The sequence below is a fragment of the Balaenoptera musculus genome, chromosome X, assembly GCF_009873245.2.
Source record: "Balaenoptera musculus isolate JJ_BM4_2016_0621 chromosome X, mBalMus1.pri.v3, whole genome shotgun sequence".
Classification (NCBI taxonomy): Eukaryota; Metazoa; Chordata; class Mammalia; order Artiodactyla; family Balaenopteridae; genus Balaenoptera; species Balaenoptera musculus.
Genome location: NC_045806.1, coordinates 46,697,188 through 46,722,682, shown reverse-complemented (window position 1 = coordinate 46,722,682; position 25,495 = coordinate 46,697,188). Strand labels below are relative to the sequence as shown.

General features: G+C 40.6%; 1 long non-coding RNA gene across 1 annotated transcript; it reads right to left on the bottom strand.

Annotated features, from left to right (window-relative positions):
* Positions 1-757: 757 nt before the first annotated feature.
* Positions 758-23,601, bottom strand: LOC118889062. The gene is made up of 3 exons (XR_005018407.1): positions 23,443-23,601; positions 18,310-18,426; positions 758-840 (listed from the first exon to the last, which is right to left on the bottom strand). It is a non-coding gene; the product is annotated as an uncharacterized LOC118889062 (long non-coding RNA).
* Positions 23,602-25,495: the final 1,894 nt, after the last annotated feature.

Below are 25,495 nucleotides of genomic sequence, written 5' to 3'. Positions count from 1 at the left end.
TTAATGGCAAGAAACTAGAGATGCTTTCCCACAATCAGGAACAAGGAAAGGATATCCTCACTCACCACTCCTATTCAACATCATACTGAAAGTCCTAGCTAATACAATAAGACAAGAAAAGTAAATAAAGGCATACATAGTTGGATGGAAGATCTAAAATTGGTTTTGTTTGTTTGTTGTTTTTGTAGATAGCATAATTGTCTATGTAAAAAAGTCCAAATAATCAGCAGAAAATCATCCTGGAAATAATGATTATAGCAAGACTGTAGACAAGGTTAATATACGAAACTCAATTGCTTTCCTATGCACCTGCAGTGAACAACGGGAATTTGAAATTAGAGCAGAATGCCATTTACATTAGCACGAAAAGAATTAAACACTCAGGTGTAAGCCTAACAAAATATGTGCAAGATCTATATGTGGAAAACTAAAATACTCTGGTGAAAGAAATAATAGTGAGAAATTAAGATAAAAATGCAAAGTATGATACAAATTAAGTAAGATGCGAATACCCTTTATCAGATCGAAATCAAGCTTGCCAAGAGTTTTAATCCTGAACCGGTATTGACTTTATCAATTCTCTTGGTACATCTACTGAGATGGCCATTTTTTGCTTTATTATGGTAATGCAAAGAATAACAATCGTTTCGTTTTTAAGATCAAATTTATTGAGGCATGATTTGTATACAGGATAATGCAGCCATTTTACATTTACAGTTTAATGAGTTCGACAATGTATACACCCATGAAACAGCCTCTGCAATCAAGATATAGAATATTTCCATCACCCAAAAAAGGTTCCCTCATGCTCCAATGTCTAGGCAACAACTTATCTTCTTTCTGTCAAAAAAAGATTATTTTGTCACATAAATAGAATTTATAAAAGAATTTACAAAAGGAATTTATAAAAGGATATCATATAAATGGAATTATATACTATATACTCTTTTGAGAGTGGCTTTTTTAACTCATCATAATGTATTTGAGATTTCTCCATGATTTTGCATACATAAGTTTATTCTGTTTATTGCTGAGTTGTTTTACATTATATAAAGATACCATTATGTTTATCCATTTGCCCATCAAAAAGTGTTAGGCTCTTTTCCAGATTGGAGGCTCTTATGAATAAAGCTTCTATGAACATTTCTGCGCAAGTCATTTATGGACATGAGTTTATTTCTCTTGAGTGAATACTTAAGAATGAGATTGTTGAGTCATATGGTAAGTGTATATTTAAACTTATGATTTTTTCCAAATTGTTTGCCAATGTAGCCACAATATTTTTCACTCCCACCAGCAATGCATGAGAGTTTCACTTGTTCTACATCCTCATAAGCACTTGGAATTTTCAGTCTTTTAATTTTATTCATCCAGTGGTTGTGTAGTGGTCTGTTAGTGTGGTTTTAATTCTCATTTACCTGAGAGGTGGTGATATTAAACATCTTTCACATGCTTGCTGCATATTTGTACATCTTCTTTTGTGAAGCATTTGTTCAAATATTTAGCCCAATATTTAATTTGTTTTTAATTTACATGTGGTAAATTTTATATTTTGGTGTACGTTCTATGGATTCTAACAAATGCACAGATGCATATTATTACCCTTATGATAAAAAGAAACAAAACAGTTCCATGACCCCCCAAAATTCCACCATATTAAACCTTTGTAGTCAAACCCTCCAAACAACTTTAATTCCTAGCAACCTCTAATCTGTTCTCCAACCTATAGTTTTGCTTTCCCAAAATGTCATATTGTATGATTTGGAACCTGGCTTCTTTCACTTAGCATTGCTTATCCTAGTTCTTAATTGGTTTTGTGTGTTCTTATTGTTGACTTTTAAGAGATCTTTATTTATTCTGGATTTTTCTTTCTAACATACATTGCAAATATATACTCCCAGTCTGTGGTTTGCCTTTTCATTTTATTGATAGTGTCTTTCAAAGGGCAGAAGTTTGTAATACTGACAAAGTCCATTTCATAAAGTTTACCCTTTATGATTCATGCTTTGTTTTTTGCATTGATAAACACTTTAGGTTGTTTCCACATCGTGGCTATTGTGAATAGTGTTGCAATGAACTTGGGAGTGAAGATATCTCTTCAAGATAGTGATATTGGGGCTTCCCTGGTGGTGCAGTGGTTGAGAATCTGCCTGCCAATGCAGGGGACACGGGTTCGAGCCCTGGTCTGGGAAGATCCCACATGCCATGGAGCAACTAGTCCCGTGAGCCACAACTACTGAGCCTGCGCGTCTGGAGCCTGTGCCCCGCAACAAGAGAGGCCGCGACAGTGAAAGGCCTGTGCACCGCGATGAAGAGTGGCCCCCACTTGCCGCAACTAGAGAAAGCCCTCGCACAGAAACGAAGACCCAACACAGCCATAAATAAATAAATAAATAAATAAATAAATAAATAAATAAATAAATAAATTTATTTATTTTAAAAAAAACCCAAACATATTTGGCCAAGTTTGTATTAGGACCAGAGATAAAATGTATAAAATGTTTGACATATGGTAGGCACTCACTAAATAGGAAGTATTTTTAAAAAGCATAAAAAAAAAGATAGTGATATTGTTTCCTTCAGATATATACCCAGCAGTGGAAATTCTTAACTTTTGAGGAATCTCCATACTCTTTTCCATAAAGGTTGCACCATTTTGCATTCCCAAGAGTGTGCAAGGGTTTCAGTTTCTCCACATCTTCACCAACACTTGCTCTCTCTCTCTCTCTCTCTCTCTCTCTCTCTCCCTCCCTCCATACACACACACACACACACACACACACACACACACACACACACACACACTAGCCATCCTGACAGGTGTGAGGTGATATCTCACTGTGGGTTTGATTTACATTTCCCTGACAATTACTGATGTTGAGCATATTTTTTTCATGAATCTGTTGGTCATTTGATGTCTTCTTTGGAAAAATGTCTATTTAAGTCCTTAGCCCACTTTTAAATCAGGTTGTTAGTTTGCATTTTATTTTGTTTTGTTTTGTTTTCTGTTGAGTTGTAGGAGTAGTTTGTATATTTTGGATATTAACCCCCTATTAGATATAAGGTTTCCCATTCTGTAGATTGCCTCTTCACTCTGTTGACTGTTTCATTAACTTCCATTCCTGAAATAAATCTCTCTTGGTCATGATGTATTAGCCTTTTCATGTGTCGTAGGGTTCAATTTACAAATAGTTTGCTTGCAAATTTTACACATTCATGAAAGTCAATGACATATTTTTCTTATAGTTTCTTTGTCAGGTTTTGGTATCAGGGTAAGTCTGGTCTCATAACACAATTTGCAAAATGTTTCATCTTTATTATATTCTCTGACAGAGTTTATGTAACATTGGTAAATATTTCTTTCTTAAATGTTCCAAGAATTTGCCAGTGCATCCACCTACATCTGAGTTTTCTTGGTAGAAAGGAATTCAATTACAGATTCGATTTATTTAACATATAGAGAGTTATTCACACTTTTGATTTGATCTTGTGTATATTTTGGTAAGTTGTATTTTTTTTAGGAAATTTTATCTTTTTACTGAAGTTATAAGCTTTACAAGCATAAAGTTTCTCATAATAAGTACTTCTTATTACTTCTGTTATTTGAATTGGGTAGAAGTTACTATTTTTGATTTTATGATTTTGGTAAATACATATAGTCACATAATCTAAAACAAAAGAAAGATACAGAACAATTCCATACGTCAAAAAAACTCTCTCATATTGTCCCTTTGTAGTCAACTCCTCCACCCCTCCTAGGTCCTAACAACAACAGATCTGCTTTTCAATAACACTGCCTTTTCCAGAAGGTCTTATGTATGGAATTACACAGTATGTAGCCTTTGGAATCTGTAGTTTTTCTTTTTTCTCTTACCACAACACATTGGAGATTCATCCATGTCATTGCATGTATAAGTAGTTTGTTTATTTTGCTGCTGAGTAGTATTCTATTGTATGAATGCATCAAAGCTTTTTTTTTTTTAATTCACCAATTGAAGAACATTAGAGTTGTATCCAGGTTTCGGCAATCATAAATAAATCTGCTATATTTGTATACGGATTTTCATGTGAACATGAGTTTTCATTTCTCTAGGGTAAATACCTGGCATTCCATTGTATGGGTGTAGCACTGTTTATTTAACCATTCACTAGTTGAAGGACATTTGAGTTGTTTCCTTTTAATTGGTAAGTATGAATAGAGCCACTAAAACATTTCTTTACAAAGTTTATGTGAATTTAAGTTTTGTGTTCTATTGGAAAAAATATAGGCTAGGAATAGGATTTCTAGGTTATATGGTAAGTATTTTTTTCGAAATTTATGTGAAATTCCCAAACCACTCTCCATAGTGGCTGTACTATTTTGCATTCCCACCAGAAATATTTGAGAGTTTCTTTTTGTATCCTCACCAGCACTTAGTATTATGAGTTTTTGGTTTGCCTTAGTTTGGTTTTGTTTTTTAAGACATTCCAATAGGTGTAGTGTATCTCGTTGTGATTTTAATGTGTATTCTAAAATTTTTTGAAAAATGACATACCCCAGAGTGTGGTCTCTTTTGGAAATTGTTTCATGCACACTTAAAAGGAATGTGTATTCTGCTATCATTTGGGGTAGTGCTTTATAGATGTCATTTATGTCAAAACTGGTTAATATTGTTGTTCAAATCACCCATATCCTTACATATTTGTTAACTAATTGTCATCAGTTACTAAGAGAAGCATGCTAAAATCTCTACTTATGATTGTGAATTTATGCCTCCTTTTATTTCTATCAATTTTTTGGTGGGGGGAGTTTAACATTTATTGAGGATAAAGTTTATTTTTTTCCTCTTTTTATTTTTTTCTAATTTTTTATATATATCAAGCCTGTGATAATTGGTGCATACAAATTTATAAATGTTATATCTTACAATTGAATATCATTACAAAATGATTATCATTACAAAATGTTCCTCTTTATCTTTGTCTTGATTCAAAGCCTGTTTGGTCTGACATTAATACAAGACACCAGCCATCCTTTTAGTTTCAGCCTGTGTCCTTATATTTAAGGTCTATCTATTGTTTAATAAAACATATAATTGAATTCTATCTTTTTAAGTCTTTTCACTGAAGTGTGAGGTGTATTTATATTTAATGTAATGAGGACACAGTTCAGTTTGACCCTAATATCTTTTTTAAAAAAATTGTATTGAAGTATATTTGATCTACAATGTTGTGTTAGTTTCAGGTGTACAGCTGAATGATTCAGTTATATATATATATATATATATGATTAATGATTCAGTTATATATATGTATGTATATATATATGTATATACAGTCTTTTATATATGTAGTCATATATATACATAATTTTCCAGATTCTTTTCCCTTATAGGTTATTACAAAATATTTCAAATATCCTGCATTTGAACTCACCTCCTCTCATGATTACTGGTTTAGATATCATATTTGTGTGAGGATGATTTCCTACCTTTACTATATGTTTGTCTTTACTGGTGAGTTTTGCTATTTTGTAATTTTCTTCTTTCCTGTTGTGGCCTTTTCTTTTCTGCCTAGAGAAGTTCCTTTAGCATTTGTTGTAAAGGTGGTATGGTGGTGCTGAATTCTTTTAGCTTTTGCTTGTCTGTAAAGATTTTGATTTCTCTGTCAAATCTGAACAAGAGTCTTGCTGGGTAGAGTATTCTTGGTTGTAGGTTTTTCCCTTTCATCACTGTAAATATATCATGCCATTCCCTTCTGGCCTACAGAGTTTCTGCTGAAAAATCAGCTGATAACCTAATGGGGATTCCCTTGTATGTTATTTGTTGCTTTTCCCTTGTTGCTTTAAATATTTTCTCTTCATCTTTAATTTTTTTCAATTTGAGTAATATGTGTCTCAGCATGTTCCTCCTTGGGTTAATCCTGTATGGGACTCTCTGTACTTCCTGGACTTGTGTGACTGTTTCATTTCCCATGTTAGGGAATTTTTCAGCTATTATCTCTTCCAATATTTTCACAGGCCCTTTCTGTCTCTCTTCTCCTTCTGGGACCCATATAATGCAAATGTTGGTGCATTTGATGTTGTCTCAGAGGTCTTTTAAACTGTTCTCACTTCTTTTCATTCTTTTTTCTTTATTCTGTTCCACAGCAGTAATTTCCACCACTCTGTCTTCCAGCTCCCTTATCCACTCTTCTGCCTCATTTATTCTGCTATTGATTACTTCTAGTGTGATTTTTATTTCAGTTATGGTATTCTTCAACTTTGGTTTTCTCTATATTTCCTAATTCTTTGTTAAAAACTTCTTGTACCTTCTCACTCTGTGCATCCATTATTTTCCTGAGTTCTTGGATCATCTTTATGATCATTACCCTGAATTCTTTCTTGGGTAGATTGCTTATCTCCACTTCACTTAGTTGTTCTTTAGGGATTTTACCTTGTTCCTTTGTCTGGAACATATTCCTCTGCTGTCTCATTTTGTCTAAATTGTATTTATATTTTTATGTATGTGGAAAGTTAGATATGTTTCTCAACCTTGGAGAAGTGGCCCTCTGTAGGGGATGTCCTACACATCCCAGGAGTACACTCCCCTCTCTTCACCCATGTGCCAGGCACCAACTGGTCCCAGGGTAGGTCCTGACCTGTTTGAGGACTCAGTTCCACTGGCTGAGGAATTGTAGGGTTTTGTTTTTGGTTTTGGGGGTGTTTTGTTTTGTTTTGTTTTGCTTCTGGTGTCTGTCTCCTGGTGTGTGAGGCTGCTCTAGAGACTTGTACAGTCTTCCTGGTGGGAGGAGCCAGTGCCTGCCCACTGGTGGGTGGAGCTGGATCTTGGCCATCTGGTGGGCAGAGCCATCTCAAGGGGCATGTCTAGAGGCAGCTGTGGGTTCAGAAAGTCTTTAGGCAGCCTGTCTGCTGATGGATGGTGTTGTGTTCCTGCCTTGTTGGTTGTTTGACCTGACTCATACCAGCACTGGAGCCTACAGGCTGTTGGGTGGAGCCAGGTCTTGGTGCTAATTACCCAAGCAACATGTCTGTCTCCAGCAAGAGTTCAAGTAGATGAACACTCCCTTATATTTCTGCCACTAGCTTTTATGACCCCAGAGAGGGCCACAGCCACCCCCAATTCCCCAGGAGAATCTCTAAGAGCAGCAGGTAGGTCTGGCCCAGGTTCCTATGAAGTCACTGCTTTTGCCCTGGGTCCCTGTGCACATGAGACCTTGTGTGTGCCCTGCAAGAGTGGAGTCTCTGTCTCCCACAGTCCTGTGGTGGTCCTGCAATCAAGCCCCACTGGCCTTCACAGCCAAATGCTCTGGGAGCTCCTCCTCCTGATGCCAGGCACCCAGGCTGGGGAGCCTGACATGGGTCTCAGAATTCTCACTCTTGTGGGAAAACTTCTGCAATATAATTATTCTCCAGTTTGTGGGTGGACCACCCAGGGAGTATGGGATTTGATTATATCACGAGTGTGTCCCTCCTACCATCATGTTGGGTTTCTTCTTTATGTCTTTGGATGTAGAATATCTTTCTTGGTAGGTTCCAGTCTTTTTCTTATTGGTTGTTCAGCAATTAGCTGTAATTTTGGTGTTCTTGTAAGAGGAGGTAAGCTCAAGGTCCTTCTACTCCACCATCTTGTCTCCTCCCATAAACCTAATATCTTAATACTACTTTTCTATTTGTCCCATCTGTTCTTTGTATCTTTAGTTCTCCTCCCCTGACTTCTTTTGGATTAATTAGTACGTATTGTTCCATTTTATCTCGTTTATTAAATTTTTAGTTATATAATGTTGTATTGTTGTCATGTTTACCCTAATACTACACTATGCATTCTTGCCTTATTATAGTCTACCTTAACTTAGTAGTTTAACCACTACTCAAAGAATGAAAGAACCATAAAACCATTTAACTCCATTTATTTCCTTTATGCACTTTACTTTAAAAATATTTTTAGTTCTACCTACTATAAATCCTATAGCAAGTAATTAACATTGTTGCAAAAAACAGTCAGTATTCTTTTACATTTACTCATATGTGTATCTTTTCCAAGGGAACTTCAACCCGTTCTACAATTCTGTTTGTCCATCTAGGTTCATTTTACTTTAACTTAAAGAACATCCTCTACTACTTATTGTAGCTTGAGTTTGCTGGAAATGAATTCTATCAGCACTTGTCCAAAAATGTCATAATTTTACCTTAATTTTTTTTTCTCTTTTTATTTATTTATTTTTTTGATGGTTCTTTTTTGTTGTTATTATTGAGAAATACTGACATACAACATTTTCAGTTTTAGGTGTACAACATAATGATTCGATACATGTATATATTGTGAAATGATCACCAAACTAAGTCCAGTCAACACCCATTACCACATATAATTACAATTTTTTTCCCTTGTGATTAGATCCCTCAAGATCTACTCTCCTAGTAACCTTCAAATATACAATACAGTACTATTAACTACAGTTATCATGCTGTCATTACATCTGCAACACTCATTTATTTTATAACTGGAAGTCTACCCTTTGTCCATATTTACCCATTTCACTCATACCCCAGCAGTGTCTAAACTAGAATACCAGTACCCCTGGAAATGCATGAAAACATCCTTACATCACTGAAGGATTTTTTGAGAAGTCAATTTCAAGAATCTCAAGAAGCCTTTTTCACAATTGATCTGTGTAAGAATGAGCTTATGTTCATAATAATAATTATCCTACTTTACAAAAGAAGTACATATTCCTCATCCAACCCAAATATTAGCACGATACTTTCCCCTGGGTTATATTTCCAGAGCATCAAACAAGAGCATAAATTAAAATGCTAGTTTGGGAGAAATCTGCTTTAACAATAAATCAAAGCACACTAACCCATAGGGCTTCCTATCTTGCTTAGTAAGCCTTAGCATTAGATATTGGATATTTTGGCCCGCATTAGGATATTCTGAATTCAGAACAGATGAATCAATATAAATTAGTGAGGATTTTTCTTTTCAATATAAATAGAATACATATTTAATATATGTTATATATTTATGTATAATGGAATATTTGGGAGACTCCCAAATTTTTTGAGATACACTGACTGAAACCTACAGATAAATGATGTGTTTTATTCAATTAAGCATTAAAACCAAATTTGTCAAATCATATAATTAAATATTCCTGTTAGTTAATTCTCATCTTATAAATGTTTACTATTTCTTACCTAATTTTATCAAAAAATAAGTGTATTCAGATATAGAGAACAAACCAGTGGTTACCAGTGGGGAGAGGGGGGAGGGGCAAGGTAGGTAGGGGTAAGGGAGTGGGAGGTAAACACTACTGGGTGTAAGGTAGGCTACAAGGATGTATTGTTCAACACAGGGAATATAGCCAATATTTTGTAATAACTGTAAATGGAGTGCAACCTCTAAACATTTTATAAAAAATTAAAAATTCAAAAAAGTCATAAAAAAGTATATTTATATTTATGGTGAAAAATCACAAACAACTTAAAAACTGTAAGTAGGTTGATTTTTTTTCAAAATTCTTGTAGAGAATATACTAACACAAATGTATAAAGAAAGGGTTGTGCTCATCTTTAAGTGAGTGTGAGCAGTGACCATAGTTTTATTTGGCAAGCACTATATTTAAAAAATTTTTCAACCTGAATGTATTTAGGTAGGGTTGGGGGGAGGCATACTCTCTTGAATTCTTCAGCACAGAGCCTTCCACTCCCTATTATTAGCACTTAGCTCAGTTAATTCATTTACTATTCCTGTATGGCCCCTCTTGGGCTTTGAGTTTACAACTCCTATAAAGATATAGTATGTGTTTGGAATAATACTAGGAAGTAGTTGTTGAGAGTCAATTCTCCAAGGGTCTCTAACATTTATGCACATCTTGCAACTGATGCACATTTTCCCTTTATTCATACTATCTTTTCTTTTCACACACACACACTGTATTTTATTTTTACAAGAGATAAATAGACTGACACCAAGCATTGTACATGGATGACCACAACAAAAGCAACAATGATTGCAATTACCAAACATGAAACACACTCATACTATGTCATAATATTGACATTCAGTCCAGTAATACTCCACTGTAACAGCTCCTTTACTTTGCAGTGAAAATTGATTTGTATATTCTTTGCCTCTGAGTCCTTGTTGGATTTTTTTTTAATTCAGACAGAAAGTCACAAAAATTATACTCATCCTCATCAGTTCACTCAGTCCCATGTAATTAATTTTTTTTTCATCTTGATCTTTTGTTAGCACTTTTATGAGTTCATCAGTTTTTCATTAGAGTTCTGAAAATGCTTATTCATTCAGTTCAGCAGTACAGTCAGTTACCAGAAACCTGTACTTGTCAGAGTCTTTTCCATGAATTTCTTAAAGCTGAAACCCTTTTATAGGAACATATTTGCAAAAGCATCAGAGTACACACAGAACTGTCTGTAAATGACAAAAGACTTAAAAATGACCACAGTTAAAAATTTGATGAAAGTTCATAATAATGCAGTTGACAAGAAAATTAGTTATTTCTGAGATATACATATTAAGGTACTAACTAGGATTATGACTTATAACATTATACCAGAATATATAAGATTTTTAGAAATTTCATGTAATGTCTAAAACATTTATATTAACATATTTCAATACAAATAACCCAATGAAAGTTTAGTATTAGTTGTTTTGTTTGTTTGTTTGTTTATACTGCAGGTTCTTATTAGGCATCAATTTTATACACATCAGTGTATACATGTCAATCCCAATCGCCCAATTCAGCACACCACCTTCCCCACCCCACCGCAGTTTTCCCCCTTGGTGTCCATATGTCCGTTCTCTACATCTATGTCTCAACTTCTGCCCTGCAAACCGGTTCATCTGTTCCATTCTTCTAGGTTCCACATACATGCATTAATATACGATATTTGTTTTTCGCTTTCTGACTTACTTCACTCTGTATGACAGTCTCTAGATCCATCCACGTCTCAACAAATGACTCAATTTCGTTCCTTTTTATGGCTGAGTAATATTCCATTGTATATATGTACCACAACTTCTTTATCCATTCATCTGTCGATGGGCATTTAGGTTGCTTCCATGACATGGCTATTGTAAATAGTGCTGCAATGAAAATTCGGGTGCATGTGTCTTTTTGAATTATGGTTTTCTCTGGGTATATGCCCAGTAGTGGGATTGCTGGGTCATATGGTAATTCTATTTTTAGTTTTTTAAGGAACCTCCATATTGTTCTCTATAGTGGCTGTATCAATTTACATTCCCACCAACAGTGCAAGAGGGTTCCCTTTCCTCCACACCCTCTCCAGCATTTGTTGTTTGTAGATTTTCTGATGACACCCATTCTAACTGGTGTGAGGTGATACCTCATTGTAGTTTTGATTTGCATTTCTCTAATAATTAGTGATGTTGAGCATCTTTTCATGTGCTTCATGGCCGTCTGTATGTCTTCTTTGGAGAAATGTCTATTTAGGTGTTCTGCCCATTTTTGAATTGGGGTGTTTGCTTCTTTAATATTGAGCTGAATGAGCTGTTTATATATTTTGGAGATTAATCCTTTGTCCGTTGATTCGTTTGCAAATATTTTCTCCCATTCTGAGGGTTGTCTTTTTGTCTTGTTTATGGTTTCCTTTGCTGTGCAAAAGCTTTGAAGTTTCATTAGGTCCCACTTGTTTATTTTTGTTTTTATTTCCATTACTCTAGGGGGTGGATCAAAAAAGATCTTGCTGTGATTTATGTCAAAGAGTGTTCTTCCTATGTTTTCCTCTAAGAGTTTTATAGTGTCCAGGCTTACATTTAGGTCTCGAATCCATTTTGAGCTTATTTTTGTGTATGGTGTTAGGGAGTATTCTAATTTCATTCTTTTACATGTAGCTGTCCAGTTTTCCCAGCACCACTTATTGAAGAGACTGTCTTTTCTCCATTGTATATCTTTGCCTCCTTTGTCATAGATTAGTTGACCATAGGTGCGTGGGTTAATCTCTGGGCTTTCTATCTTGTTCCATTGATCTATGTTTCTGTTTTTGTGCCAGTACCATATTGTCTTGATGACTGTAGCTTTGTAGTATAGTCTGAAGTCAGGGAGTCTGATTCCTCCAGCTCCGTTTCTTTCCCTCAAGACTGCTTTGGCTATTCGGGGTCTTTTGTGTCTCCATACAAATTTTAAGATGATTTGTTCTAGTTCCGTAAAAAATGCCATTGGTAATTTCATAGGGATTGCATTGAATCTGTAGATTGCTTTGGGTAGTATACTCATTTTCACAATGTTGATTCTTCCAGTCCAAGAACATGGTATATCTCTCCATCTGTTGGTATCATCTTTAATTTCTTTCATCAGTGTCTTATAGTTTTCTGCATACAGGTCTTTTGTCTCCCTAGGTAGGTTTATTCCTAGGTATTTTATTCTTTTTGTTGCAATGGTAAACGGGAGTGTTTCCATAATTTCTCTTTCAGATTTTTCATCATTAGTGTATAGGAATGCAAGAGATTTCTGTGCATTAATTTTCTATCTTGCAACTTTACCATATTCATTAATTAGCTCTAGCAGTTTTCTGGTGGCAGTTTTAGGATTCTCTATGTATAGTATCATGTCATCCACAAACAGTGACAGTTTTACTTCTTCTTTTCCAATTTGTATTCCTTTTATTTCTTTTTCTTCTCTGATTGCCATGGCTAGGACTTCCAGAACTATGTTGAATAATAGTGGTGAGAGTGGACATCCTTGTCTCGTTCCTGATCTTAGAGGAAATGCTTTCAGTTTTTCACCATTGAGAATGATGTTGGCTGTGGGTTTGTCATATATGGCCTTTATTATGTTGAGGTAGGTTCCCTCTATGCCCACTTTCTGGAGAGTTTTTATCAGAAATGGGTGTTGAATTTTGTAAAAAGCTTTTTCTGCATCTATTGAGATGATCATATGGTTTTTCTTCTTCAATTTGTTAATATGGTGTATCACATTGATTGATTTGCGTATATTGAAGAATCCTTGCATCCTTGGGATAAATCCCAGTTGATCGTGGTGTACGATCCTTTTAATGTGTTGTTGGATTCTGTTTGCTAGTATTTTGTTGAGGATTTTTGCATCTATATTCATCAGTGATATTGGTCTGTAATGTTCTTTCTTTGTAGTGTCTTTCTCTGGTTTTGGTATCAGGGTGATGGTGGCCTCATAGAATGAGTTTGGGAGTGTTCCTTCCTCTGCAATTTTTTGGAAGAGTTTGAGAAGGATGGGTGTTAGCTCTTCTCTAAATGTTTGATAGAATTCACCTGTGAAGCCATCTGGTCCTGGACTTTTGTTTGTTGGAAGATTTTTAATCACAGTTTCAATTTCATTGCTTGTGATTGGTCTGTTCATATTTTCTGTTTCTTCCTGGTTCAGTCTTCGAAGGTTATACCTTTCTAAGAATTTGTCCATTTCTTCCAGGTTGTCCATTTTATTGGCATAAAGTTGCTTGTAGTAGTCTCTTAGGATGCTTTGTATTTCTGCAGTGTCTGTTATAACTTCTCCTTTTTCGTTTCTGATTTTATTGAGTTGAGTCCTCTCCCTCTTTTTCTTGATGAGTCTGGCTAATGGCTTATCAATTTTGTTTATCTTCTCAAAGAACCAGCTTTTAGTTTTATTGATCTTTGCTATTGTTTTCTTTGTTTCTATTTCATTTATTTCTGCTCTGATCTTTATGATTTATTTCCTTCTACTAACTTTGGGTTTTGTTTGTTCTTCTTTCTCTAGTTTCTTTAGGTGTAAGGTTAGATTATTTACTTGAGATTTTTCTTGTTTCTTTAGGTAGGCTTGTATAGCTATAAACTTCCCTCTTAGAATTGCTTTTGCTGCATCCCAAAGGTTTTGGGTCATCGTGTTTTCATTGTCATTTGTCTCTAGGTATTTTTTTATTTCCTGTTTGATTTCTTCAGTGATCTCTTGGTTATTTAGTAACGTATTGTTTAGCCTCCATGTGTTTGTCTTTTTTACGTTTTTTTTTCCCTGTAATTCATTTCTAATCTCATAGCATTGTGGTCAGAAAAGATGCTTGATATGATTTCAATTTTCTTAAATTTACTGAGGCTTGATTTGTGACCCAAGATGTGATCTATCCTGGAGAATGTTCCGTGCGCACTTGAGAAGAACGTGTAATCTGCTGTTTTTGGATGGACTGTGCTATAAATATCAATTAAATCTATCTGGTCTATTGTGTCATTTAAAGCTTCTGTTTCCTTATTTATTTTCATTTTCGATGATCTGTCCATTGGTGTAAGTGAGATGTTAAAGTCCCCCACTATTATTGTGTTACTGTCAATTTCCTCTTTTATGGCTGTTAGCAGTTGCCTTATGTATTGAGGTGCTCCTATGTTGGGTGCATATATATTTATAATTGTTACATCTTCTTCTTGGATTGATCCCTTTATCATTATGTAGTGTCCTTCTTTGTCTCTTGTAACATTCTTTACTTTAAAGTCTATTTTATCTGATATGAGTATAGCTACTCCAGCTTTCTTTTGATTTCCATTTGCATGGAATATCTTTTTCCATCCCCTCACTTTCAGTCTGTATGTGTCCCTAGGTCTAAAGTGGGTCTCTTGTAGACAGCATATATATGGGTCTTGTTTTTGTATCCATTCAGCAAGCTTGTGTCTTTTGGTTGGAGCATTTAATCCATTCACGTTTAAGGTAATTTTCAATATGTATGTTCCTATGACCATTTTCTTAATTGTTTTGGATTTGTTTTTGTAGGTCCTTTTCTTCTCTTGTGTTTCCCACTTAGAGAAATTCCTTTAGCATTTGTTGTAGAGCTGGTTTGGTGGTGCTGAATTCTCTTAGCTTTTGCTTGTCTGTAAAGCTTTTGATTTCTCCATCAAATCTAAATGAGATCCTTGCCGGGTAGAGTAATCATGGTTGTAGGTTCTTCCCTTTCATCACTTTAACTATATCATGCCACTCCCTTCTGGCTTGTAGAGTTTCCGCTGAGAAATCAGCTGTTAATCTTATGGGAGTTCCCTTGTATGTTATTTGTCATTTTTCCCTTGCTGCTTTCAATAATTTTTCTTTGTCTTTAATTTTTGCCATTTTGTTTACTATGTATCTCGGTGTGTTTCTCCTTGGGTTTATCCTGTATGGGACTCTGCGCTTCCTGGACTTGGGTGGCTATTTCCTTTCCCATGTTAGGGAATTTTTCGACTATAATCTCTTCAAATATTTTCTCTGGCCCTTTCTCTCTCTCTTCTCCTTCTGAGACCCCTATAATGCGAATGTTGTTGCGTTTAATGTTGTCCCAGAGGTCTCTTAGGCTGTCTTCATTTCTTTTCATTCTTTTTTCTTTATTCTGTTCTGCAGCAGTGAATTCCACCGTTCTGTCTTCCAGGTCACTTATCCGTTCTTCTGCCTCAGTTATTCTGCTATTGCTTCCTTCTAGTGTAGTTTTCATTTCAGTTATTGTATTGGTCATCTCTGTTTGTTTGTTCTTTAATTCTTCTAGGTCTTTGTTAATCATTTCTTGCATCTTCTCAATCTTTGCCTTCATTCTTATTCCGAGGTCCTGGATCATCTTCACTATCATTTTTCTGAATTCTTTTTCTGGAAGGTTGCCTATCTCCACTTCATTTAGTTGTTTTTCTGGGGTTTTTTCTTGTTCCTTCATCTGATATATAGCCCTCTGCCTTTTCATCTTGTCTATCTTTCTGTAACTGTGGGTTTTGGTCCACAGGCTGCAGGACTGTAGTTTTTCTTGCTTCTGCTGTCTGTCCTCTGGTGGGTGAGGCTATCTAGGAGGCTTGATGGGAGGCTCTGGTGGTGGGTAGAGCTGACTGTCGCTGTGGCGGTCAGAGCTCCGTAACACTTTAATCCACTTGACTGTTGATGGGTGGGGCTGGGTTCCCTCCCTGTTGGTTGTTTTGCCTGATGCAACCCAACAGTGGAGCCTACCTGGGCTCTTTGCTTGGGTTAATGGCAGACTCTGGGAGGGCTCACGCCAAGGAGTACTTCCCAGAGCCTCCGCTGACAGTGTCCTTGTCCCCACGGTGAAACAGAGCCACCCCCCGCCTCTGCAGAAGACCCTCCAACACCAGCAGGAAGTCTGGTTCAGTCTCCCCCAGGGTCACTGCTCCTTCCCCTGGGTCCCGATGTGCACACTACTTTGTGTGTGCCCTCCAAGAGTGGGGTCTCTCTTTCCCCCAGTCCTTTCGAAGTCCTGCAATCAATTCCCACTAGGCTTCAAAATCTGATTCTCTAGGAATTCCTCCTCCCATTGCCGGACCCCCAGGTTGGGAAGCCTTACGTGGGGCTCAGAACCTTCACTCCAGTGGGTGGACTTCTGTGGTATAAGTGTTCGCCAGTCTGTGAGTCACCCACCCAGCAGTTATGGGATTTGATTTTACTCTGATTGTGCCCCTCCTACTGTCTCACTGTGGCTTCTCCTCTGTCCTTGGACGTGGGGTATCCTCCTTGGTGAGTTCCAGTGTCTTCCTGTCGATGATTGTCCAGCAGCCAGTTGTGATTCTGGTGCTCTCGCAAGAGGGAGTGAGAGCACGTCCTCCTACTCCGCCATCTTGGTTAATCTCTTACCTTAATATTTGAAGAACATTTTGGCTGGATACAGAACATAGCTTGGGATTTTTTTTTATATATAATTCCTTTAAAAAAGTCATTGCATTGCCTATGACTTCCATAGTTTCTTTTCAAAGTTCATTTCTAAGATGTATTGCTATTTCCTAAAGATAATAATTCTTTCTCGATGCTCTTGACATTTTTTCACTTCCATTGGTTTTAAACAGCTTGCTCATGGTGTACCTAGGTCTAGTTTTCTTTCTGTTTTCCCTAACTGGTATTCTCCAAGCTATTAGAATCTATATATTAATTTATTTAATCATTATCACTTTTATGTGGACTCTAAAATCTGGCACAAATGAACATATCTACAAAAGAGAAACAGAATAAGACACATAGAGGATAGACATGGTGCAAAGGGGAAGGGGGATGAGGGAAGGAATGACTGGGAGTGTACTATTAGCAAATGTAAATTATTTATAGGATGGATAAACAGCAAGGTCCTACTGTATAGCACAGGGAACTATATTTAATATCCTGTGATAAACCATAATGGAAAAGAATATTTTAAAAAAAGAATGTATATATGTGCATAACTGAGTCACTTTGCTGTACAGCAGAGATTGGCACAACACTGTAAATCAACTATACTCCAATAAATAATAAATAAATTTTAATAAATAAAAATAAAATTTATTTCCTCATTTGGCTTTCTGACACATGTTTATAACTCTTTACTATATTATTTTCATTATCTTGGGTGTCTTTGCCTCAATTAAGATACTTTCTAGTGATCTCTTGAACTCACTAATGCTGATTTCTAAAACTAAAAAAATAACATACCCAAAATTAGGTAATCACTAAATATATTTAACAGTAGACTGGATATGAAGACAGGGTTAGTCAAAAGATACTATGGTTAAGTGGCTGAAAAATCACTCTGGCCTAGGATATCTAGGCTTAGGGATTTGGAACTTATGATGTGAAAAAAGAAATCCTAACCTTCCACAGTTTAATGTCCAATAACTTCATGAGATCTTAAGCACCCAGGTACCCAAGATGCTAAAATTCAAGGGATATTGCATCCCATAGCTTTGCTCCAAAGAATTATGTGGTTCTTTCAGTAACAAAGGCTATACTGCCAAAGGATATCAGAACTTTATAATTCTAGAACCACAGAGTACTATGGTTTGAAACGCTGCTTCCAGAACTTTATGGATTCAGGCTCTAAAGTCAAAATCTCTTTGGCCTATGGCTCCAGGATTCTGTTTCAAGGGTGCTCTTGTAGGTGGGGTACAAGACTGAAGCCTAGATGGACCCAGGACTCTATGGCTTCTAAGCACTATAAGGCCAGTGCACTGTATTCTTCTGACTATATAGTCAAACAAAACCAAGCAAAACAAAGCTGTGGTCCCTTGACAGTTCTGGATCTAAAATGACTACAGTTTTAATGTTTTTGACTCAGGCTTTATGATGCCAGAGTACTCTAGCCCAAAGTCTCTATGACTCTGGGCCTTTATGAGACCTGGAGGTTTGTGGTTGAGGCTCATGATGGGTTCAGGCCCCATAGTCCTATGTTTCAGTGTTCCTAGGATTCTGTGGCTCCATGTCTACATGGCTCCTGATATGTAAGGTACCAAGACTCTAAGGTAGGCCTAGGCCTATAAGGTCCAAAGGTGATGGGATGGCAGGGTGTCTTGTCTCAGGGAACCACTGTACCAGCACTCTCTGCTTTCTGAGCTTTCTAAATCAAGAGCGATGAACGATCCCCAGGGTCCTTGTTACCTGCTTCACTTTGGTACCAAACATGGAGCCGCTCGCGTCAATAACAAGCACCACGTTTTTCTCAACAGGTGGAAGGCTTCTGGGTGCAAAGTAATGAACAAAATAGCCATCGCAAATCTGGGAAAAAAGAAGTGGAATCAACAAAAACTGTGAAAGCCAGTCTAAATCAAGTCCCCTCTTATTTTGCTGCATAAAACCCTGCTCTTTTCCTTCCTAGGCCTTATCACTGTTGCTATTAAATAGGCATTTGTGGGATTGTTTGCTCAATGTCCATCTCCTCCACCAGAAGTGTATCTCTGCTGGTCAGGCTGCCAGCCCAGGGCCTGCCCCTGAGCTGTGGAGAAAATGAGACTGGCTTGTGGCCCAAGGCTCCAGGGATCAGGATCTCTGTAATATGTGAGTTCCTGTCTGTGAGAGCTGGGCTTGCATAGTCTTGAGGGCCCCTAGGGACGTTTTGCCTGGGCTCCAGGAACTGAGAGTGTTGTTTTAACCTCCCTCTATAGAGTGAGCCTGAGGCCCGGCTCCATTGCTGCCAGGGGCTGGGAGTTTGCAGGGCCTCCCTCTCCTCCTTAAACCTCCTTTCTGCTGTTGCTGGGCAGAGCAGGGAGGGGAGGAGGGAGCAGAGGCTGAGTGAGCTATTTGTTCAGAGGGGATTGGTTAGACCAGGTGCAGATGCCTTGGGCTATCGGGGATATGATTGGCTGCTGACCCCCTTCCCCCACTCCATCTCTCCTTCTGCAGAGCCTGGGGCCTGGGACAGTTGAGGGAAGCGGAGGGGGAAGCTGGAAGGGCCCCCAGGACCAGTGGCAGCTCAGCCTAAGGAAGTATAGGCTTGCTGAGGGTCTGTGCTGCCCAGGAGCCTGAAGCAAGTTCTGTCCTGGGATAACCAGCTTATTCTCCTCTCAGCCCTTCAGGCATTCTCTGGTCACAAAGCTGGACACACTATCTCCTCCCGTCTTGGAGGGCGGGAGGGGGGTGGTGGAGAGCAGGAAGGAGATGGGAGGACATCTTGCTCTTCCCCTCCACCCCAGCCTTTGAATTAATTCACAAGCACAAGCGTAGGCTTTGTCTGCACTTTTTCCTGGCACTCTACAGCAGTTCCCCAAGCCCTGGGTCAACCATCCTGCAATTGCCCAAGCCACAGGCAGAACCCAGCTGTCCTTCTGTGTTCTTCCCATACCTGGGTAGGTGAGAGCTTCTGGGAAAATCACATTCCTACCTCTCCATGGTCCCAGGCTCACCAGTGGCCCCACACCTCACATCCTATTATATAAACCAGAGGCATGACCCAGGTCACCAACCTCTCACACTCCCTTCAGCTCTCATGCCACCCCATTCTCAGGAAATGCCTCCCCTCCCTCCTCATGAAAAAATTAAGGGCACCAGGCCATGTCCCTTGGACTGCCCACCCCACCCTTGCACAGGGTCCACACACCTATATGCCTCCTCCCTCTACTGAAAGACAAAACAATCCTTCCCTGACCCCATGCATGCCCAGCCTCCAGTACCTCCTCCACCAGCCAGACTCCTACTCTCCAACCCAGCCCATGCACCCGACTGGGTCTTCTTTAGAGTTTAAAAATGTTAGGGTTTCCCTGGTGGCGCAGTGGTTGAGAGTCTGCCTGCCAATGCAGGGGACATGGGTTTGGGCCCTGGTCTGGGAGGATCCCACATGCTGCGGAGCAACTGGGCCCGTAAGCCACAACTACTGAGCCTGCGCGTCTGGAGCCTGTGCTCCGCAATAAGAGAGGCCACGATAGTGAGAGGCCCGTGCACCGCGATGAAGAGTGGCCCCCGCTCGCCACAACTGGAGAAAGCCCTCGCACAGAGGCGAAGACCCAGCACAGCCAGAAATAAATAAATAAATAAATACATTTAAAAAAATTATGTTGGTGTCTTTTCCATCCACTAAGACAACCTCCATTCATCCCGATCCCACCCAAACTTCAAATCAGCTCCTTTCTTCCCAGTAGCATGCCAAGGTAATGAACTCGACAGCTGTAATGCTCTTCTCACCTCCGGTTTACTCCTCTGCCCACTGCAGACTGGCTTCCAGCCCCACCGCTGATCCATCTCTCACCAAAGGTAGCAACGACCAGTTGGTTGGAAAACTCAGTGGGTGTGTTTCAGTTCTCATCAGACTGCACCTCCCTGATATATTATTGCACAATTGACAATCACTTCTGGTCCTCAGAAGAATCTTTTCCCCTGAGATTCAGAGATGATGAACGCTCCTTATTCTCCTACCAGCTCTCAGGCCCATCGGCTTCAGTCTCTTTCTTCAGCTGCATTCCCCCCCCCCCCCCCGTCCCTTAAACAGTGTTGCCTAATATTTGTCTGTCATGGCATGCAAAGAAAATGATTACGTTTGTGTAGCACAGTGGAGGGAAGTGGTGGGGATTTAGAGCCCTGAATAGGCTGATGGCAGCTCGTGGGGCCAGATACCCCAAGGGCTGTGGAGATCAATAGCTCCTAGACTGGGAAGCTCTACCTTAGCAACTGCCGTCCTGGATCTGTTCTTCCGACTCTATACATTTGGCCTGGGTCACCTCCCTAGCTCTCTTGGATTCAACCCCTGAATCTCCACTGTTGACCCCACAGCTCTTTCCCCAGTCCAATGCTCTTCACTCTTCCCCCTCCACAACTTCATACCCACTCACCATTGGACCTGTTCCCTTGGATGGCTGAAGCCTCCAATGTATGCTGCTCAAACAACAAATTCATTACCTTCCTCCCGTCTCACCCTTGCGTGTCTTTGTCATTTAGAGGCACCATCATGCACATGGTCACTCCAGATACAAACCTGAGTGTCACCCCTGAATCCTCCTGTGTCCCTCACTCCTCACATCCAACCAGCCACAAATTCATGCTGGTTTGATCTGCTGGATATGTCTCAGGTCCACCCCTCCTCGCCATCCCAAACTAACGAAGCCCAAATTTAGGGCTCCTTTCCCTCGGGTTTCCCTGTTTCTCCTGGGGCCCCTCCCATCCATGCATCGTTGTAGCAGCTGCACGGTCTGGTCTTTCAAAACACAAACCTCATAGCGTCATTCCCTCTCAGGGCTCCCTGGGCATGTTCAACATAAATTTTATGTTCCTTATCAAGCCCCTGCAGCACTCATGGCCTTCAATCTCACCTCTTAGCATTTCTTGGGCCTCAAATCAACACTCCAGGAACTCCAATCTACTTGTAGTTCCCTACACACCCCTGGATATTTCCAGCCTCCATTCTCTGTATCATGCAGCCTTCAGTTTACTAGACTGCCTTTGCCTTCTGAGAGCCCCCTTCCCAACTTGGTACACTTCTTTGAATTCTTTAAGACCCAGGTCAGGCTCCCTGACCTCCTCACCCCTCATGATGGCTTCCATCATACTTATGTTGTCATTGACAAAGCACTTCTCATCTTGCGTCATCCTCGTGTCTCTCTGTTTCACCTGGAGACAGTGAATAAGATCTGTGTGTGATTCACTTCAGGGTTCCTGACATCAGCCAGCAGTGGGCATACCGGATTAGGTGCCCATGGAGTGAATGTGTTGGGCTTTGAAAGGCGGGCATACTCATGGAAAATGGGAGGTGAATTGAGGGGTTCTTGGTTGGGGGATGCAGGAATCATAGCACACAGTGGATGGGAGTATCAGTCGTACTATTTAATGCCTAGTTCCATCTGTTCTATCTGTATCTTTACTCCAGGCAATGGTGGGAGAGGTAAAGAATGAACAAGCAGACAAATGCCTCAGTTCACACGTGCGTGCGCACACACACACACACACACACACACACCCCAGAACACCAGGTTAAGGCCCTGCTGCCACCTACTGGCATGATACCCTCAGCTCCTATTCTGAGAGGGTGAATTCCTTCTATTCCCCTTACACATCAGGCCTCTGTTATACCTCTGTGCCTCTGCATATGCTATTCCCCTCTCTCTGCATGCCCTCCCCTTCATCCTATCGGTCCAGGTGGAGGCAAAGTCTATTCAGTTTTCCTATGCTAACTTAAAGGCCAACTCGTTCAGGAAGGCTCTCGTGAAACCCTCCTCAGTGGTATCCATACGTAACCCATTACAGATTTATACACAGCCCTTAGAACCTTTTATGACTGCTCTGGCTCTATGTATTAGGTTACCTCAGGATGGGACATTTCCAAAGGGAGATTACGGCTGTGTCCAACTCATTCCTGACTTCCCAGAGTCACTGAGGGCAGCACTGGGCTAGAGCAGTTTCCTGCTTGATGGAGATGAGTCCACATATGAATGAGTAAGTAAGTGCATGAGGAGAGGTGTAACCAAAGCACTATACTAGCCCAGAGCAGAGAGAGGAATTGTACGTGGGGTGGGGTCATCATGGAGGTGGCCCTGAAGCAAGGTTTTCAGGGATGAGGAGGACACTCACCAGTGGAGAAAGGAGGGAGAAGACATTCCCAGGGCGGCAGATAGTATGAGCACATAATCAGGCACAGATGACTGGCGGGTGCAGGTGATTTGGGACATTGGTGTGTGGTGTGGCATGGTGTGGGGCAGCTGGAGGATGGTTTGTGTGCTGGAGGCAGTGAGAGGTGTGGTGGGAGAAGCAGGCTGGGACCAGACATCTCAGGCTGCCATGCAATTGTTGTTGTCAAGCCAAGGGTCCTGGATCAGCCTCTACCCCTCTGGTAGAGCATGGGACCTCTGCACGTTCTTCGTGAGTGTGTGAGCTCAGAATTTAAGGGCTCCCTGTTTAGGCAAATGGCTCAAGTGAGGCAAAAAGAATTTTTAAAACTTAGAGACATCCAGAAAGCCCAAGAGAACATGAGAGTATCAGAGCTGCAGAAAGTGGGAGAGACTAATCACTGGCCAATGGTTGCCTTTCCAAAAGGTCTGGTTAAGAGTGGGCTATGACTTGCTTCAGTTAGGAATGTATTCAACTGGATCTTGATTCAGTTTATACAGTTCCGGGTCTCCAACTCTTTGGGGGACATATGTGCTTCACCAGGTGTGAAGTCATGTGTCGCTACCCACCGTCCTGTCCGTGTTCACTAGTCCTCACTGATCCCTAGGGAGAAACAAACGCGCACCTTGTGGAGGCCAGCGCCTTGTTTCCCAGGCCTGTCTGACTCCAGAGCCCATGCTCTTTCCATTCTCCTGGCCCTCTCACCTGCACGTCTCCAACGATGTCCTCCATGACTACATCATACTGGACCACGAAGTCGGCCCTGATGCCTGAACTGGAGAAGGCAGACTGGTCTTGCAGTGTCGCGCAGACGGTAATTCGGACACTGGTCTCTGCCCTCTCAATCCTGGTGGATGGGGGCGAGTCAGCCTCACCTGCATGGGTGGGGAGGGGGTAGGTGGGATGGAGAGCTCGCCAGGCAGAAAGCCAGGTAAAGGGACATCAAAAGAGGCAATATCTGGGGAGGGTGAGAAGTAAGCCCTGCACCACCTGCTGCTCCTTTTGCCTGCAACGCCCCTCCACCTGCCCAAATGCTACATTCCTCTCCCAATCCTACAACCAGCTCCCCCTACTCTGCCTCTTCCACGAGCCCAGCCTGACAGACCCAGCCCCCACTCAGCTCCCAGGCTCTGGCAGCCTGGCCCTCACTCACAACTTCATCCTGGCTCATTTGCCATCCATCCCGGGAGCCCAGTCTCTGGAGGAATGTCACGTCCCCAGGAGCCTGGATCTCCTCCCGGAGAGACCGTGTCGTGTGTGTTGTGGAGAGAGACAGATACACAGTCAGGGCCTCGGTCTCCTCCCATGCCCCTTACTGCTGTGGGAAACTGCAGCCCAGCAACGTTCTCTTCTAGATAGAATTTCATGTGTTTTCTTCCCCCTCTGGCTTCTTGACTCTCAGAATCACGTGTGTGAATAAGACTTTTAGCGCCTCATGAAATCACAGATGAACTTCTGGTCCCGGATGTTTGCTGAGCTGGCCACAAGATCAACTCCTCTGGAATTTCAGCCCAAGACAAATGTCCATTTAGACATGCCTCTGTGCCTCCTTTTTTCCAGAAAATGGAAACTAGGGAATTCTGCTCCCCGCCCCCCCTTTCCTGCTACAGCTGTCAGGAAGCTTAGGGGCAAACTGAGCCCCCATACTCTCTGAGGCGCCTGCTTACATACATTCCCTTGGCTTCCTTCCTTTCAGAGGTCTTTGTTCTGTTTTATCCCCACAGGATTGGCTCTCCCCTCCGTTTTAACCTTTAAGGAGAAGGGGGGGAGGGAGCTGCCATTTATAGCTCAGGGTTTAAGCGTGCAGGCTCCAAGGACTCAGATGCTGCCTGTGGGCCCCTGGACAAGTTATTCACACTCTCTAAGCCTCAGGCTCCTCATCTGTAGCACAGGAAGGATAATAGCTCCTCTTTCATAGACAGTGTTTGTGCGAATTCAATGAGATCATTTATGTAAAGCATTTGGAACCATACTTGGATATTAGTAAGTGCTCGATAATGCTAATGATTACAATTATCATCAGGTCTTCATTACTCTGTACCGGTGATCTGCAGAGAGGAATTTTCTCAAATTCTCACAGTGGTCCTGGGCCATCGATTGCATGTCGCCATCGTACAGACGGGAAAAGTGAAGCAGAGCCAGTGAGTGATTTGCCTGCTGCCCCACCTTTGGAGAAGGTCAAAGCTGGGATTTGAACCCAGGTCTGTGTCTGTCTCTCTCCTGTCTGTATTCCATACTGTCTCTCTGGGTCAGCAGGGTCCAAGTAGGTAGGACATCCGAAGCTAAACAGTTTAGTGAGAGTGGCCACATGACATGGGTGATTTCTCTGTGCCTGTCCACTTGTCCCTCAGCGGAGGCGTCTAGGCCAGATCAGTGGTTCTCCAATCTGACTGGACATCAAGTTCACTTGCAAATGGGTCAAAAAGATAGGTTCCTGGGCCCCTCCCCAACCTATTGAAGCAGACTCCAGGAGGGTGGGGTCCAGGAATCTGTATTCTGACAGCTCACATAGCGATTCTACTGTAGCCAGTGTGGCCTTCAAACACCTTGAGATGAAAACAAACAAACAAACAAACACCTTGAGATGAAGTTTGAAGCAAGCCTGGCAGCCAGGATGTCTCTCTGGCATACAGGGCCTGAGATGATGTCCTTTGGGGCAGCCTGCACTTCACACTGTCCTCCCATTGCCCTTCCATTCTCAGTGGTGATTTCAGAGGAAAGCAAGTGTGGCCTCTGCATCCCTTAGCATTGTCAACAT